The sequence below is a fragment of the Canis lupus genome, chromosome 8 (assembly GCF_048164855.1).
Source record: "Canis lupus baileyi chromosome 8, mCanLup2.hap1, whole genome shotgun sequence".
Taxonomy (NCBI): domain Eukaryota; kingdom Metazoa; phylum Chordata; class Mammalia; order Carnivora; family Canidae; genus Canis; species Canis lupus.
The window spans coordinates 21,469,963-21,482,539 of NC_132845.1; the positions used below are offsets into that span (position 1 = coordinate 21,469,963).

The following is a 12,577-nucleotide window of genomic DNA, read 5'->3' on the forward strand; positions in this document are numbered from 1 at the left end:
AGGAAATAAGTTCAAAATAAAAAATTAGCACAAGAAAGTCAAATGACAAATCTGCAAGATATTTAATACTAGATACATATATCGGAAGTTTTCAATATATGTAAACATACACATCGCTCCTACAGTTCAAATTCATCTCCAAAGTCAGCATACACTGTGGAAGGTTTCTTGCCTTCCTCTTTTCATTTCATTTTGGCTCACCTCTACCCTCAATACATCTTGAAACATAGATAGTATGGAAACAAAGAACATAAGCTGTCTCTGAGAATATTCAGAATGAAATAGCTCAGCATTCCTTTTCTTTTTCACTAAACCATGCACTGCACCACAAAATTAAACAGACATCTCTAGGGATACGGATTTGCCAAGAGTATTTCTGGCAAAAATAAAACCTGGCCCTTCTCCAGACTTCTATACATGGAAAACAGTGGCTGCCCTACAGATGGAGATTGATTACTGGCTGGCTGGTCTGTGGTTACTTAGTAGTGTCAAGATAAAGAATATTAGGCACAGATCATTTTCATGTCCAAAGACTTCTGACATCAAACTTGCTCTGCTTAATTTCTTACATTCTGCAATAATGAGTTATTTACTGGAGAGACAATAAGAAATCTAGCCCTCATTCCTTATTGTACAAACAAGCAAACCAAAGCCTAGAGAAGGTAGGTCATTTGCCCACAATGACACAGCTAATTGGTGACAGTACAAAACACAGGTCTTGAGACTCCCAGTTCAATAATTTTTCAACCTTTCCATTAAGCAGTACTATCTTTCTAAATCATATTTAAAAGACCATGTTGCTTGTATCTTAAAGTCTTTTTATTTAATCTAAAACTTGAATGTCATAGGCTCTTTTTCAATCAGTATTTTACTAGAAATGGCAATATACTTTTATTTTGTGACTGTACATAATAGTTTCTAAAAGGATTATGTATTTTAAGTCTGGAGTCACCAAAGTAAAATGAGTCTAGAACTGGATTCCAAATTATAAAAACACATCTAAGAAATCCTGTACCTTTAAACTTGGAAAGATTCTTTAAAGATTATGGTATGTGACTGACTAGGTGTGACTTGAGCCTTGTTTCCTCCCTACCTATAGAACAAGCAGGTTGGATCAGGATCATAATTTATTATATCATATTAATATATGATATGATTATATATGATTCATTATATCATATTATCATATAATTTATTCTATCATTTAAAGATCTATTTATTTAATTTTAGAGAGGTGTGGGCAGGGGATGAGATCAAGGGAGAGGAGAGAAAAGAGAAGCAGACTCCCTACTGAGAGCAGAGCTTGTAGTGGAGCTCAATCTCAGGACCCTGAGATCCATGACCTGAGCAGAAAATAAGAGTTGGATGCTTAACCAACTGAGCCACCCAGGTGCCCCTATTCTATCATTTAAATTATAATTCCATGTAACTTGATGATAAGACTTTTATCTAATCCTTAATTATCTTTTTTTAAAAAAAGATTTTATTTATTTATTCATAGGAGGGCGGCAGAGGGAGAAGCAGGGAGCCCGATCCTGGGTCTCTAGGATCACACCCCGGGCTGCAGGTGGTGCCAAACCGCTGCGCCCCCAGGGCTGCCCTCTAATCCTTAATTATCTTATAACATTCAAATAAGAGCAAAGAAACAAACACAACGATACATATTTGATTAAACAAGTTAAAACATAGAAAGTACCTCCAGTATAAGAAAGTAGTAGATTTGGCTCTGTATAGAGTCAGAGAGAAGGATACTATCATGAAAAAACTGTAGTACACAGTTGAATTTATGATTTAGATCACATCTTTCTACATTCATTTAACCAAGTAGATAGTTTCAAAAACCCAAGTCTAGTTTTTCTGAAAAGGAAACAGAGAAGAACATAAAAGCTGCTCAGCATGGCTGTTTAGTCTGGCTCGGCCAGAACCACCATAGCAGGTAGCATGCACCTCCATCAGATATGAAGAACCCTGATCTATTGCTTTACTGAATGCTGTTATACATGGCCTTGGATGATTTATGTTCCAGCTCCTTAATGAACAGGTCATTTAGATATTTTTTTTCAATCTACCATTAGTAGAAACAACTTTTACCTTCACTTTTCTACTTGAGAAAATTATTAGTTCATACAGACTACAGATGTTCATTACATGCAATTCACTGTTAGCTACTCTAGGGAAAACCAGAAAGTATTAACATAAGTTCTGCAACCACCAGCTTCCAGGATTTTACAATTGAGTAGGATCATGCAAATTTGATGACCTCTGAGTTATACTTTTAAAATTAAATTCTCACCAGTTTTTGTGTCTAGTTTAATTGCACTTAGGTCCTATGTCTCTTTGCTAATAGACATCAAACACAAAGTTCATTTATAATGCAATAGAGAAAGGGATTAAAGCATCATAAAGAGCTAATCCAACTGATGGTTATAAAGAGAAGACAACTAGAAAATGTGAGATTATCAAACTGAGCTGAACCCCCTCCAAGATTCAGCTTATTTGTCAGACCTAAAATATTTTCGTTTTGATTAAACACTGAAGTTTTATATCCCTTTGAGAGAATAAATCATATCTGGGGGCTGTCTGTATCTCTGGTTCAATTTGCCTAGAGCAGTCTTGTAAAAGTGGTTGGGTCAGAGCAATAAGACTACTAGGTTATCAGTTTTGTCAAATTATTTACCAGGCTAATTAACTGATCTGAATTTCTGGGTTTTCCCCTGTGTTAAACTGGGACAATAATATCTGCCTTGAAAACCTTGCAGTGATAGTTACTATAAGGATCAAAATGAAATACTGTAAATGAAAGTACTCTGCAAAGTATTCTATAAATGTAAGGTGATATTATTATTGAGCTTAAGTTTTTTGAACCTTTCATATAAAACCCAAAGCTAGATACAGTCAGATCAACATCTTTCTCCAGGGACACCTGGGGGCTCAGTGGTTGAATGACTGCCTTTGGCCCAGGGCATGATCCTAGGATCCCAGGATCAAGTCCCGGAGCATCGGGCTCCCTGCATGGAGCTTGCTTCTCTCTCTGCCTATGTCTCTGCCTCTCCCTCTCTATGTCTCTCATGAATTAATAAATAAAATCTTAAAAAAATCTTTCTACAATCACTTCAACTTTCTTATAGCACACTTACTGATGACTAACCCATCATGAATAATTTGCAAGTATTACTTTACAGTTATATTATACTTCTACCTAACTCTAGTAGATATGACTTTCAGCCTAGGGGAAGGGAATCTCAATAAAAATCCATACCTGCTTTATTGTGCTGGAGATCAAATAGCGATTCAGGAAAGAATAACAGATCTAAAAATGCTCCTTCAGTCTCTTTTGGGGCTAGGACTGGAACTCATTCTAGCAGTGAATGACCCAATCATCACCAAAATATTCATGCTGCTTTTGGAAAAAATCTCAGCAAAGGTCATCTGACCATCCAGTTGAGGGTAGGGAGGGGGATGTCTTAACCTCTCATTACACCTATTTACAAAAGATCAACCTCTAATGGACTATGAAAGATAAAAAAAGATAAGACAATAAAATTCAGAGAAAAACATTGTGACTTTAGAGTATTTGAAGTATTTGTATCCTCTTAAATCAGACATAAAAACTTTGACCACAAAAGAAAAAATTGATACATTTGATTACATTAAGATTTATGTTTATCAAGAGATGCCATTAATAGAGCAAAATGACAACCCACAAAGATAGATATAATAATAATATACCTGAAAATAACCCATATAGATTTTACATAGAGAATTACTGTGAATCAATAGGAAAAATATAGACCATGCAACAGAAATATGAACAGAAGACCTGAACTTCGGTGACTTTCCAAAAGAGGCTATCCATTTGGCAAATAAACCTAAAAAGATGTCCAGCTTCATTAGTAATCAGGCCAATGCAAATTAAAACCACAATGTGATATCATTCTACACATATGAGAACATCTAAAATGAAGAAGATGTAAAATACCGAGTATTGGTGAGGATATGGTGCGATGTATGGAGTATTCATACACTGTTAGTGGTATAAACTGGAACAATCTTTTTGGAAAACTGATTGTAATTATTTATTAAAACCGAATGTAGGAATATCTATGACCCAGCAATTCCACTCCAATGAAATGCTTATAAACTTTCACTAGACAAGTACTAAAATGTCCACAGCTTCAATATTTGTAATAGCTAAAAACTGGAAGCAAACCAAAAATCCATTAACAGAATGGATAAATAAGTTGGAGTATGATCACACACACAAAATACTACACAGCAATGAGAGTGAATATGTATAATTACTTGTGACAATATGGATGAGTCTCACAAATGTAATGCTAAGCAAAAGAAGCCAGACCCAAAAGGCATGAGTCCACTTTATCTATCTATCTATCTATCTATCTATCTATCTATCTATCTATCTATCATCATCTACCTATCTCCAAAATAGTAACAGACAAAACTAATATGTTCCATCAGAAGTCAGTATTGTGGTTATTACTGCAGGGGTGGGGGTGACAGAAAGAACATGCAGGGGGCTTCGAGAGTGCTGACAAGTTCTATTTCTTTTCTTTTTTCTTTCTTTTTTTTTTTTTTTTTTTACTTTTTTTAAAAGTGGGGGAGCAGCAGAGGAAAAGGAAGAGACACAATCTCAAGCAGGCTCCATGCCCAACACACAGCCCAACACAGGGCTTTATCTCACAAACCTGACATTGTGACCTGAGCTGAAATCAAGAGTCAGATGCTTAACCAACTGAGCCACCCAGGTACCTCTCAAGGTTCAATTTCTTGATCAAATATGCATTTCCATATGCATTTAAACTTTGGTAAAAAGTTAAGAAGCATTACTTTTTCTTGTTATTTTGTGTTAAGGTTCTGATCTTTCACATAAAAAATCAGCACCTCTTGAAATAAATACCAAAACACACGTAAATGCTAATAGCCAAACTGATTTTAAGCTAATTGCAGATTAACTTTTAGCAAATTCATAGCTTCACAGAATTAGAGATCTAGTTATAGTCTAGGATAGGGAATTTGCTCTTTTCTGATTAAAAAAAATTAAAAAATGTTAGTAAAACAATGATTTTCTTATCCCTCTCCTTATCATTGTTCTTATCAGGAACTATACACAGAGCAAGGTGCATTACATATATTATTTCATTTCATTCTCCTAACTCTGTGAAATAATTTTATAATCTTCATGATTTTACAGCTAAAGAAACATAGGCTGATTATGTTGTCTAAAGGCAAACAGTACAAATGTAGTAGTGCCAGGACCTGAATTCTGGTGTGTCTGGCTCCCAAGCTGATGTTCTTTTTTTTAATATTTATTTATTCATTCATAAGAGACACACACAGAGAGGCAAAGACATAGGCGGAGGGTAAAGCAGGCTCCTTGTGGGGAGGGGATGCAGGACTCAATCCCAGGACCCCAGGATCACAACCTGAGCCAAAGACAAACACTCAACCACTAAGCCACCCAGGTTGATATTCTTAACCACCATTTTATCTCTGCCTCATTGTCATACTGGGGGCTTTACAGCATGGGGTGATGATAATCTTCTTTGGCTTTTGCTTAATCACTTTAGGCTGCTATATGTGAACAGAACATCTTCCCAACCCTCTGTCCCCTCACACATTTTTTTTTTTTTAAAGACTCAGGAGGGGGCTCGGGGAATGCCTGGGTGGCTCAGTCAGTTGAGCGTCTGCCTTCAGCTCAGGACACAATCTTGGGGGTCCTAGGATGGAGCCCTGGGACAGAGCCCTGAGTAGAGCTCCCTGCTCAATAGGGAGTCTGCTTCTTCCTTGCTCTACCTCATTCTCTCTCAAGTAAATAAAATTTTTTTAAAAAGACTCATGGAGGGACTGGGCTGTTAAGAAGTGAAAGATGGGTGTTAAGACAGAAAATCCGTGCCACCAGTAGACCTACAATACATTGTAAGTTTAACAGCTTTTTAAAAAAATTTATTTTGGGCAGCCCAGGTGGCTCAGCGGTTTAGTGCCGCCTTCAGTCCAGGGTGTGATCCTGGAGCCCTATGATCCAGTCCCCCATCGGGCTCCCCATGGGGAGCCTGCTTCTCCCTCTGCCTGTGTCTCTGCCTCTCTCTCTGCATCTCTCTGTGTCTCTCATGGATAAATAAATAAAATCTTGAAAAAAAATTTATTTTAATTCCAGTTAACATACAATGTTATATTAGTTTCAGGTGTATGACATAGTGATTCAATAATTACATACATTAATTACTCAGTGCCCATCAAGACAAGTGCACCCCTCAATTCCCATCACCTATTTAACCTATCCTTCAAGCCACCTCCCCTCTGGTAACCATCAGTTTGTTCTCTATAGTTCAGAGTCTGTTCCTTGGTTTCTCTCTCTTTCTCCCTTTTTTCCCTCTTTGCTTGTTTGTTTTTTAAAATTCCACATATCAGTGAAATCATATGGTATTTGTCTTTCTATGACTTATTTTGCTTAGAATTATACTCTAGTTCCATTCATGTTATTGCAAAGAGCAAGATTTTATTCTTTTTATAGCTGGGGTGGGGGGCACATCTTCTTTATTCATTCCTCATCATGAACATTTGGGTTTCTTCCATATCTTGGCTATTGTAAATAACGCTGCTACAAACATAGCAATGCATGTATCCCTTTAAATTACTGTTTTTGTATTTTGATGGTAAATACCTAGTAATACAATTGCTGGATCATAGGGTAGTTCAATTTTTAACTTTTTGAGAAACCTCTATACTATTTTTCACAGTGGCTACCAGTCTGCATTCCTCAAGTACAAAAGGCTTCCTTTTTCTCCACATCCTTGTCAACACCTGTTGTTTCTTGTATTGTTGATTTTAGCCATTCTGACAGGTGTAAGGTGATATCCCTATTGTAGTTTTGATCTGCATTTCACTGATAAGTGATAATGAACATCTTTTCATGTGTCTGTTGGCCATCTGAATATCTTTTTTTTTTTAAGATTTTATTATTTATTTATTTATTCATGAGAGACACAGAGGGAGAGAGAGGCAGAGACACAGGCAGAGGGAGAAGCAGGCTCCATGCAGGGAGCCCGACGTGGGACTCGATCCTGGGTCTCCAGGATCACACCCTGGACCGAAGGTGGCGCCAAACCGCTGAGCCACCGGGGCTGCCCCTGAATATCTTCTTTGAAGAAATATCTGTTCATGTCTTCTATTTGTAAATTAAATTATTTATTTTCTGGGTGTTGAGTGTTAGAAGTTCTTTATATATTTTGGATACTAACCCTTTATCAGATATGTCATTTACAAATATCTCCTCCCATTCCATAGGTTGCCTTTTAGCTTTGTTGATTGTTTCTTTCATTATGCAGAAGCTTTGTATCTTGATGTAGTCCCAAGAGTTTTTGTTTTGTTTTGTTTTTTAAGATTTACTTATTTGAGAGAGACAGTGTGTGCAAGTGTGAAGAGGCGCAGAGGGAGAGGATCTCAAGCAGACTCCTTGCTGAAAGGGGAGACCAACACAGAGCTTGATCTCACCACCCATGAGATCATGACCTGAGATGAAACTAAGAGTCAGATGCTTAACCCACTGAGCCACACAGGCACTCCTAAGTGCTTTCTGCCTTGCTCTCTTAGGATCTTTATGGTTTCAGGTCTTTAATCCATTTTGAATTTATTTTTGTGTATGGTGTAAGAAAGTGGTCCAGTTTCATTCTTTTGCATGCTGTTGTCCAGTTTTCCCAGCACCATTTGTTGAAGAGACTTTTTCCCCTTGGATATTCTTTCCTGCTTTGTCCAAGATTAACTGACCTTATAATTGTGGGTTTATTTCTGGGCTTTCTGTTTTGTTCCATTAATCTATGTGTCTATTTTTGTGCCAGTACCATAGTGTTCTGATCACTACAGCTATGACTTGAAGCCTGCAATTGTGATGTCTCCAGTTTTCCTTTGCACTTTTAAGATTGCTTTGGCTATTCGGGGTTTTATGGTTCCGTACAAATTTTAGTATTGTTTGTTGATTTTAACAATTGGCTACATGGAAAACTCAGTAGAAGTCTCAGCAGACTGGTCTCAAATGAGACAAGTCAGAGTGAGTGTTTCTACTTATGCAATAATGGAAGAAGCAGGGACAGACTAAGCAATTTTGTAAAAAATGATGGTCAGTATGAAGGTTCCTGATTGTGCAAAGGTGTCTGCTTTTCTTTAAATCTTCCTCTAGAGAATGTTATTATTTTCAAAAGTTATGTTGACAAGGATAGATTATTTAATGTGGAGGCTAGTAAAGCTTTAATAAAGTTTAGGTTGGCAGGAGAAACATGATTGACTGGATTATTGATCTGTACTTAGTTTCTAATCTTTAATCAGATACTTCTCTGTCCAGAAAAGTATCACTTAGCAGATGCCTTCCCAAGTTGCAGATATGGTACCTAAGAAGAAACAAGCACTTTCACTTACTCATTCTTCTTTGGAAAACACTAAACTTAAGAAGTAACTGTCCGTTTGTGTCAAGTGTCCATTTCAGGGTTTAAAAATCACACTTTGACCTGAGGGTGATTCCATCATCCTTCATTTATAAGGAATTTCAAAGTTTACTTTTGAACCATTCAACATGAAGATTTAACCTTAAATGCCATTCTTTATAACAGAGTTAAAAACATACTTGCCAATATCAAAGAACTGTATACTTAATGAGTGTTAGAGTTTTTCATAGAGTCATAATCTTAAATCATGAACTAGGGTTATTCCCTACTTTCACCTCTCCCCACACCGAGAGGTGAAGCAGCCTCCCAGTGATGCTATAATTCGCACCACTTCTCCATGGAGGCGGCCGACATGTAACTCTAAGGTATACCAACCACTTAGATGAAGGGCATACCTTCATGTCCCTAGACATACATCTACTACTTGTCTCTTGAAAGCATTTATATGAACAAGAAGACGATGTGGCTCTCTTTAGTAAACACAGATAGTATCGATCTGTATCTCTCCGTGCATTATTCTGTCTAGGCCCTTTTCTATTCCAAGTTCTACAAAAATATTAAAAGAATCTTTTTCACATTAGGTAATAAAAATATGCCATCCTCTAACTGAAAGTGGAAAAAGAAATTTTGTGTCACGCTGTTAAAGCATTTATCATCATACAGTATGACATTTTCTATATTCAATATAACAGAATTTTAAAATAACCAGTATATTAATTTTGAGAAATTTTTATGTAATAGATAGAGTAAAAGTTCTTGATAAGAAAAAATACATTGATTTATCCAAGGTAGCCATAAATATATGTCAAGAGAAATAGTTTGAAGGGAGAAATTGAGGGACGTCTGGGTGGCTCAGTGGTTGAGGGTCTGCCTTTAGCTCAGGGTGTGATCCTAGAGTCCTGGGATCGAGTCCCACATCGGGCTCCCTGCATGGAGACTGCCTCTCCCTCTCCCTGTGTCTCTGCCTCTCTCTGTGTGTCTCTCATGAATAAATAAATAAAATCTTTTTTAAAAAAGTTCTTGAAATAGGCAAGCACACAACATAGATGGCCATAATGTGTTTTTTAAAAGCCATTCAAATGTTTATTAATTTTTGGATATCATAACATTTTATGAGGAAGCTAAAGCATTCCTCTTTTATTACTGAAAATAGTGTTACTAGGTAGGTAAGAAAAAACTGTTCCTATCAACTATCATTACCATCTCACCAGTAAATGAAAAAAAATAAGGCTAAGAAAGACAAAGGAGAAAAAAAAGAAAGAAGAAAGAAAGAAAGAAAGAAAGAAAGAAAGAAAGAAAGAAAGACAGACAAAGGAGCTTGATATAAGGCAAATCACAGGCTTGAAATCTCATGCTAAAGCATATTACTCATCTTAATATAACATTAGAATTCTTTCTACTTTTCTTAAAGTTCAAAATCATTTCAATAGGATGCGTGGGTGGCTCACTCAGTTAAGTGTCTGCTTTTGGCTGGGGTTGTGATCCCAGGGTCCTGGGACTGAGCCCTACATCAGGCTCCCTGCTCAGCTGGGAGTCTGCTTCTCCCTCTCCCTCTACCTGCTCCTCCTCCTGCTTATGCTCTCTCTCTGTCAAATGGATAAATAAAATCTTTTTTAAAAATCACTTCAATAAAAAGGCTTGCTACATAAGACATCTATAACCCAATACTATCATTTTGTATGGTTAATTTCTGTCACCTTTGGGGCGGGAAGTCTACATAACATAATGACTTTCAAATTTATTTGGCAGATCTAGCTATGGGCCACTTTTTATTAACCTGATTTAATGGGATCTATTTTAGATTAATTAATCCTCAGAGATATAAATTCCTTAATAAAGCAGTCAGCAGTATTTTAAAATATTAACCAAAACATTCATAAATCATGTTAAGCAATCCATTAGCAAGACCAAAATACCTCACTTTCTATTTTTATTTGCAGCTTTCAGAGCATAACTCTCTGCTTTCCCACCTTCCCAAACACCTCCTTGTATTCCATAACTCTTCCTTTCACATTCCACTCCTCTATCATCTAAGAAATGATTAGATGTAATTTACATATATCAAGTGACTGCAGTTAATTTACCCTATAACATTAGCTAATCTCAAAGTATTGGTATATATTAATTAAGTCAGCCAATGGTGTAAATGGAAGGCTTAACTCCCTACTTAAGACTGGGACATCATCAGGTAGAAAGAGAAATTTTTTGGGGGGGAGGTAGGAATTGGAAGTCTGAAATCATGCATTATCTAATGGTAAACCTGACTTAGTCCTTTTCAGATGATGGATATTCCCTGTCCCTCTGCCCTCTCGAACAGAGACTGCTAAAAACAGAACCCTCCTCTGCCTCCTTTCTTTTTCCTTTCTTGCCTGTTTGGAACACAACTGAACACACCTGTACTGATTCAAAAAATAGATATTAAAGGCCAATGAAAGCATCTAAATAGTACAATACTTCTTCCTTTTTAATCCTACCCTTAACTGGCAGCTCCCAGGTTCATTAGTATTTATTTCAACTACTTCTGGCAATTAAGATTTTGATTTCTTTTTTTAAAAGATTTATTTATTTGGGGATCCCTGGGTGGCCCAGCGGTTTAGCATCTGCCTTTGGCCCAGGGCGCGATCCTGGAGTTCCGGGATCGAGTCCCACGTCAGGCTCCTAGCATGGAACCTGCTTCTCCCTCCTCCTGTGTCTCTGCCTCTGTCTCTCTCTCTGTCTCTCTATGTCTATCATGAATAAATAAATAAATCTTTTTAAAAAAAGATTTATTTATTTGAGAGAGAGAGCATAAGCAGGAAAGGCAGAGAAGGAGAGAGAATCTCAAGCTGACCCCACATTGAGCCTGGAGCCAGACACAGGGCTCCAGCCCATAACTCTGAGATCATGACCTGAGCCTAAACCAAGAGTTGGCTGCTTAACCAAATGCCCCAGATTTTGATTTTTAAAATTCAATTTTGGAATGTAGCCCCTTCATCAATGGGGGTTATGTATTATTGAAATCTAGCTTTTTATTTGCAGACGCCCAAGAAAATTTTGAAAACTATACATCCCCTCACACATTCTTAAACTGACATCTAAAATTTTCACCATAAGTTTAAGTAGTTGCACAGGAGTAACTTCATTGTAAATATTGATATTTTAAAATAAAGCTGTTATATCATCTTAAATATAAATGTATCAAATGAATTTAAACTCTTTAGCAATTTTTCCATTTCCTTTTCCCATTTTCTAATTGGATTGTGTGTCTTTTACAGTTTTGAGAGTTCTTTATATATTCTAGATACTAATTCTTTGTCAGATATTTGGCTTGCAAACATTTTCCCCCCATCTGTACCCTGTCTTTGCATCCTCTTAACAAGGTTTTTTGTAGAGTAGATTTTATTTTATTTTATTTATTTTATTTTATTTTAAAGATTTTATTTATTTATTCATGAGAGACACCGAGAGAGAGAGAGAGAGAGAGAGAGAGAGAGAGAGGCAGAGACACAGGAAGAGGGATAAGCAGGCTCCATGCAGGGAGCCCGACATGGGACTCGATTCCAGGTCTCTAGGATCACACCCTGAGCTGAAGGCAGCAGTAAACTGCTGAGCCATCCAGGCTGCCCGAAGATTTTATTTTTGATGAAATAAAACTTATCAATTTTTCCTTTTATGGATCATGTTTTTGATGTCAAGTCTAAGAACTTCTTACCTAAGTTGTAGGCCCCAAATATTTTCTCCACTTTTTTTTCAAGTTTTGTAGTTTTATGTTTTCCATTTTTGTCTATGATCTATTTTTAGTTCATTTTTATATAAGATTTATGTAAAGTTTTTTTTCTTTTGCTAATGGATATCTAATTGCTTCAGCACCCATCATTAAAAAGCTATTCCTAAAAAAAGAAAAAAAAAAAAAAAGAAAGAAAGAAAGAAAAAGAAAAAAGAAAAAAAAAAGCTATTCCTCCTCTATTTGAATTGCTTTTAGGTTCTTTGTCAAAAATTAATTAAGCATATTCATGTGGCTCTAATCCTGGGTTCCCCATGCTCCAATGATCTGTATCTATTCCTCCACTAGTACCACACTATCTTGATTAATGAAGCTATACTGTCAAGCTTTGACAAAGGCTTGAGAAAAGGTGATTCCT

General features: G+C 36.6%; 1 protein-coding gene across 1 annotated transcript in view; it reads right to left on the minus strand.

Moving 5' to 3' along the window:
* The window catches only part of DIPK1A (divergent protein kinase domain 1A), a 115,345-nt gene that overhangs the window by 78,705 nt on the left and 24,063 nt on the right, over window positions 1-12,577 (minus strand). The window lies entirely within an intron of this gene.